Source organism: Rutidosis leptorrhynchoides, chromosome 4, assembly GCF_046630445.1.
Source record: "Rutidosis leptorrhynchoides isolate AG116_Rl617_1_P2 chromosome 4, CSIRO_AGI_Rlap_v1, whole genome shotgun sequence".
NCBI classification, from domain to species: Eukaryota; Viridiplantae; Streptophyta; class Magnoliopsida; order Asterales; family Asteraceae; genus Rutidosis; species Rutidosis leptorrhynchoides.
This window is the reverse complement of record NC_092336.1, coordinates 352860163-352867066: the sequence shown is the minus strand read 5'-3', so window position 1 is coordinate 352867066 and position 6904 is coordinate 352860163.

The following is a 6904-nucleotide window of genomic DNA, read 5'->3' as shown; positions in this document are numbered from 1 at the left end:
TGATCCTCACGGGTTAAGCCTTTTGTTCTACCCTAGGGCGTTTGAGGTTTATCCTAATTGGAGGATTAGCTGGCCCGGGTGGTTGTACTACAGGTTCCTCTACAACCTCTGGGGCTGGAACCGCGGTTGGTTCAACTTGTTCTTGTTGTACTGGGTTCGAAAGAGGTATTCCTATAGCCTCAAAATAAGAACGCATTCTAGCGTCTTGGGGTTCAGCTAGCCTCACTAACCAATCTGGAATTGGTTCAGTGAATCTATTGTCAGAAATCACCGGAGTATTCGTCTTTAACTCCCCAAATCTCTTCATCTGTAATCCATGTGTACCTTGTACAAAAGTATTTGCATCTCTGCAAGTATTAATAGCATCATGGATAGAAATACCGAAAAACCTTTCACAAGGGATGTAGGAGCCCCTTGGCTTATCCACTTGTGCTTGAACCAAATCCCACAAGAGTTCTGCATAATTTGGAGTTTCCAATCTTGTGAATGAGTAGAACATCTTGAGCATTGGTACAGTTAAGCTGTCAGATCCACTCCTTGTCATCAGTAAGCATCTGTTGATGATCGAGAAGATCACATACCACCAAGAGTGCAAATACTTCTTTTGAAACTTAACTGGTGGAACATTGGTAGCTCCACTATAACCAAGCTGGAAGATTGAGCTCATCATCTGCTGAGTAGTAGGAAAAGCAGGAGCATTCTGTACAAGAGGAAGCTGAAAGATCCTCCTGAAGTTAGCTTTGATGATACTCCTGAATCCTTGTACCCCTCTCAGCTCAAATTCAAATTTAGCTGGTTCTCCCTGTGGATTGGCAACTGTAGGTTGTGTAGCCTCCACAAACCTTATTGTTCTATTTAGAAGCTCCAAGTCTGTGACTGGCACACTAACTGTTGAGCTTAGAGCAGGCCATAAAGTATGCCTCTCTAGAATAGCAGTCCAGTAATTGCAAGGGATGTTGGTTTTAGAATTGATGAAGTGATTGTTCGCCATTTAGCTGTATAAATAAGAAATAGAAGACCACAAGATGTTTTCACAAAACACATATCTCTACTCTTATTTCCTTTGAAAACCTTTGTATTTTTCAGATTTTATAATTTTTATGGTTTTTCTAAATTATAAAAATCATTTATTCCAAACATGTACCAACATTTGACAAACATGATATTCATACGATATTCATCATAATACACCCTATCATGTACAATCAAATATATACCATAAGGAATCAGAACAACACTTTGTCAATTATTCAACGTAGTCTAACCAGATTTGGTATTCATGAAAACTTTAGATTCGGTAACCAAATAAGCTTGAGTTTTCAATTTAAAGACTTAGAATAAACATGTTAAGTGTTTCAACGCAAAAATCAAAATTATTTCAATGTACCAAATAGCAGACTGGTATCAAGCCAAGATTCAGATTCGGTAACTTCAAAATTTCACAGATAATCACTCAAACATGCATATTCAGTCTCATATCATGCAAAATCATAATCATAATCAATTAATACCTCAATTAACACATGAAAACATGTTAGTCAATTGAACAGACTCGGTACTGTAGCAAGAACACATTCGGTATGTACAGAATCCATTAAACAATTAATTAAACATGTAATCAGACTCGGCAATTGATAGATCAATCAATTTTACTCAGATTAGACAAAATTTCATGTTAATTATCCTAATCAATTGAGTTTAATCTAAGATTAAAGACATTCGACTCAGATTCGGTATAATCAACACTTTTTCAAAAATTGAGTGTCATAATCCTATTGTTTGTGAACTTTTCTGGTTTATAAACATTCAATTATCTCAGATCTACAAGGTATTCATCTTAAACTTGATTAAAACAAAGAAATACCAAAGATTTGAAGATAGAGAGGGACGGACTCGGTAGATTAGGCAGATTCGGTATGTTTAATCAGACTCGGTATGTAATTAAGAATAGTGAGAGAGAAAGTTTGACTTTGACCCTCCTTTTATAGATACCGAAGATGTTCAGTTAATGGGCTTTACCGAATGGGCCTATTATACCAAATGCAGTCCATTTTCAAATTTTAATCAATTTGACTTCAAATTTTGACAAATCTTTAACAAGATTTTTCAAGTTTATCATATGTTTAATGAAAAACATTTCTGAGACTCTTTTGAAAGTTTTAGAACTTACCGAATCTGCACTTTTGATTGTCAAATTTGGTATAATGCTAAAAATAGCATTTATTTAGTGAAAACAATTCTTTTTGGATTTTATCTTTTCTAATTTTTAAGAGTTTTCTAAAAACAAGATTTGTACTTTAGAAAAGTTTGAAATGTGTACAAAGTACAAATCTTCAATGATACCAATTGTTAAAACGGGTTGCATACTGAGATGTATACAAGCCAAAGTGAATATTTTCAAAGTAAAACAAAGAGTTTATGAATTCACTTTTGAAAAATCAATTTTATTTTCATTTTCTCCCTTTCTCCCCCTCAAAATGTGATATACAGTAAAGTTTATCACCATTTTGATCTTTCACAAGAAAATTTAATAACTCCCCCTTGAAATATAATATCAATCAGTTACCTCCCCCTTTCATAATTATTGAAAAATAAACCCAGGAAATTATCAGAAATCTAAAGGCTCCTCCTTGAAAGATAATATCTAAAGCAGAAGGTATCCGTTGCTCCCCCTAGAACAGTATTACTCCCCCTAAACACATGATCCCAGGTATAAGGCCTAATACAGCTAAGGAAATTTAAGCACTATATTCTACCATGCCAATTTCTTTTATCAAGAACTTTAGCCTAAGTTCATCTAAGGGTTTAGTGAACATGTCAGCTAATTGCACTTTGATAGGCACAAAGTATAACTCTACATCTCCTTTTTCAACATGGTCCTTAATGAAATGATAACGAATATCTATGTGTTTAGTCTTAGAATGCTGAACTGGGTTGCTAGTTATGGCAATTGCACTTTGTGAATAACAGTATATCGGGGTCTTAGTTATCTTAAAGCCATAATCAAGGAGTTGAGTTTGCACCCACAAAACTTTTGAACAACAATGAACTGCAGCAATATACTCAGACTCAGCAGTTGATAAAGAAACACAGTTTTGTTTATTGGATGACCAACCAACTAACCTATTCCCCAACATCTGAATTGATCCAGATGTGCTTTTTCTATCAACATGGCAACCGCCATGATCCGCCTCAGTATAAGCAGTGAGATTGAAATCAGATCCATGTAGATACCAGATTCCAAGATTAGGAGTACCTGTTGGTTGAATGTGGGTTAATGCACTAAACAATAAACTTAAGTATGATTAACCAAAGAATATGTTTTAATGATGACACATAAATATGCATAAGTGATGACTGACATCTTAACATAAAACACGCAAGGTCACTAATCCATACTTTATCTTGCAAATGACCAAGTCAAACATAGGTTAAAGAATGAAATTAAAACTTCACCTAAACACACGGTCGAGGTACGGTCGACTGCATAGTCAACCGTGAAAATCCAAATTGAATTGCAATGCAGTTTTGTGAAAACAAGTTGCACGGTTGCCACCACGGTCAACCGCAGTGCGACCGCAGTTTTCTCTGTTACCATTTTTGACCAAATAAAGTTTTACTAGTTCCCGACATCTATAATTCATGAAACCTTTCTCAACATGCTTAGAATAGATGCCTTCTTCATACTCAACCGAGGTTTGGTCATAAAAACACTAATTGTGATTAATTGCGCCTAATGACATCTTAATGACAAATTAACCAAGATTAGGCATAACACATAAGTGTTAATCAACAACTTGTGATCTTATTTCTTATCTAGATATCCTTAGTATGATCATCAAGTACCAACACACTTAAGCCAATGTCACTAGAACAATGATTGCTATTAGAAATGACTTAGTGATTAATTAAGGCTAAATGAGGAACAATGCTCTCAAGATTAACTAGTAATGACTTGTAGTCCTAAAACACACTTAGATACATTTAGGATGGTCACCAAGTCCCAACTAGAGATTGCTCTTCCCTTGTGCATATGTTGGACATTAATGTGTGCTTACACGTTAAACATGTAATGTGTCATATTGCACATTAAACTTATTAAGTGCTTAAATTATAAGTTGTGCAAGTATCTATGTGATTGATCCTAGAATAACTATCTCTTGCTATGTGAGTATTACTTGCTACTTGCCAATATGCTTAATACTCATAAACTTGTCAACTTGATTAATATGTTTGCTATGTGCTCATTAGTTAGGATTCAAGTAACTAACCTACTCTAATAGATTAAGTGTAAAATGATTCACAATGAAAGTATAGTAAATTGTCTATTTGATCTAGTCTAAGTAACTAAGGGTGATTGCTTATGACTTAACTTTGATGTCTCTACATGCTTCATGATTATCTTATAGAGACATTGTTCAATTAATCTCTAACTAAACTTAAAAAGAACATGACTTGTGATTAATTAAAACTAGGAAGTTAATGACATAGTGACTAGTCTTTAGAATTGAACCAAAGACATTAATGTGACTAACTAAGTCTTGACCAAACTGAAATTTCTCTAAATATCAATCAAGACACTTCTCCAAGAATGTTGGGTTTGCCACTTTTGGAATGATTAGTCACTTTCATGCATTAAGACCAAATCTCACACACTTAATGCATATAGTACTTGTATAGGATGTTTGGTTTCTTTTGCAGATGCTAGAAGGAGTAACGGTACCAAAATATGGTGTTTAAATTTGAGTCAAACGTCTATACAACGGATACCTAATTTGGACTGGAGCACGCGCAGTCGCACCATGGTCGACCGTTCAGGCAACCGTGTGTAAACGGCTATTTTTTGAATCTCACTATAAAAGGCAAACATTTAAAAGCATTTGAAGCTGACCCTTTTGCATATTTCAAAGGCTTATCTCCAGTGATCACAAGTGCATCAATTACTACTCAAATGTGATCAAGAAAGAGAAGATTCTATGATTTTATAGATATAAAATTGGGTTGTTGTAAACATACTAATCAAAATCATTTATCTTGTGAGTTTACTTAATGTAATGTATGTCCTAGTATTGTGTTAGGATCATCATTTCAAAGTGTATAAGTCTTGTAACTTCAATTAGTAGAAGCATAGGCTAGCTTAGTGATTCACTTCCTTAAAGGGACTTAGGAAGTTAATTAATCTTATTTGGAGATTAATACTTGTTCAAGGTGAAGATAAGTTCATCTAGGTTGGAGTTGATCTTTCAAAGGGATAGAAAGATTAGGTTTGTTGTCTACCAAAGAAGTTGAAGACTTGTAAATCGGATCTCCACCGGGTTTGGAGAAAAGTACTTAGTGAAGCAACAAATCCCGATTAGTGTAATCGGGGAGTGGATTAAGGTGGATTAGTTAACATCCACCTGAACCACTATAAATCCTTGTGTCTATGTTCTTTACATTACTTCATTGATCATTTTGAACATATACACTACACACATCAAGTTTGAGTTGAGTTGGTTGATCAAAGTTAAATCGAATTTGGTGATCAATCGAAAAAGTGTTAAAAACGTATTAAGTAACTATTCACCCCCCTCTAGTTACTTACAATTGGTATCAGAGCGGTTGCTCAAATCATTGCGCTATAAACGATCGCGAAAGCGTCAAAATTCGTTTTGTGCAAAAACTTGAGTCAACGATTCTCGGATCAACTCAAACTATGGGATACTTGGAAGAATTGGTGAAAGAAGCACCAATATTTAATAAGATGAATATTGATGTGTGGAAATTAAGATTTGAGTCTTATCTCAAATCCAAGGATTACTACTTGTGGAGAATACTCAAAGTAGGAGACTTTGTACCACAAGCTAGTTCAAGGCTAGTGAAGTCAACATTTCAAAACAATGATGTTTTGAAATAATTTGATGCTATTTCACTACTTCATAGAATTCTTCCTAGTGAAGAAAGGTTAAAGATAATTTCATGTGAAAGTACTAAAGAATGTTGGGATTCACTATGTTCTCAAGAAAATTTAAACTCTATAAGTTTAAAAGGTAAAGGAATTGGGAAGGATTTGGAAAAGGTTGGTGATTCTCAAGCAAAAGGGTTGGATGGAAATGAAGACTTTTGCCTCATGAGTTCTTTGAATGATTTGGATCAAGATGGTCAAAGTGAAGAACAGGTTGAATCTCCATTCAAAGAAGATGACGTCTCAAGCATGGATTGCAATGAGGTACATGTATTCTATCCTTCTAATTATGAAGAATAGTTAGATGATTACAAGACCATTAAATTTGTGTATGATAGTAGTCGTGACAAAGTAAAACTTTTGGAGAAAGAATTACACAAAGTTAGACAACTTAACAAAGTTTTAATTGATGAAAATAACACCTTGAAAAGAAAACTTGAAAGGATAACTATTTGTGATTCATCAAAAGATAAACATGAAATGAATATATGTCACGACTCTAGCAAACACAAATCTTGTAATCAAAGTCCATTGTCCATTATTAGGAAAATTGAGAATATGGGAAAAATGGATCAAGCTAGCAATTCCATGGTAGGGATAAGTCAAGGATTGGGTAATCTTAAAATCAATCAAAATCAATGATCAAAATGCTAATGAAAATAACCTTCTCAAAAAGACTTTGTATTAATGAAAGGTTTTTCTTACAAATGCAAAATTGTTTTTGAAAAATGATTTCAAAAGATTAGTGTAGGAAGCTTACTTGCCTTAGGATTGTGTGTTTATGTGAAAATATGTATTGCATGATAGATACAAGATTAATGCATTTTGTGTATACTATATGAATGATTAAATATGAATATATGTATGTATGTATATATATATATATACATATAGATATAGTATATTACGTGTCATTGATGATTAAACATCGGGAGGATGTAATCATTCAATGCTAGGAAA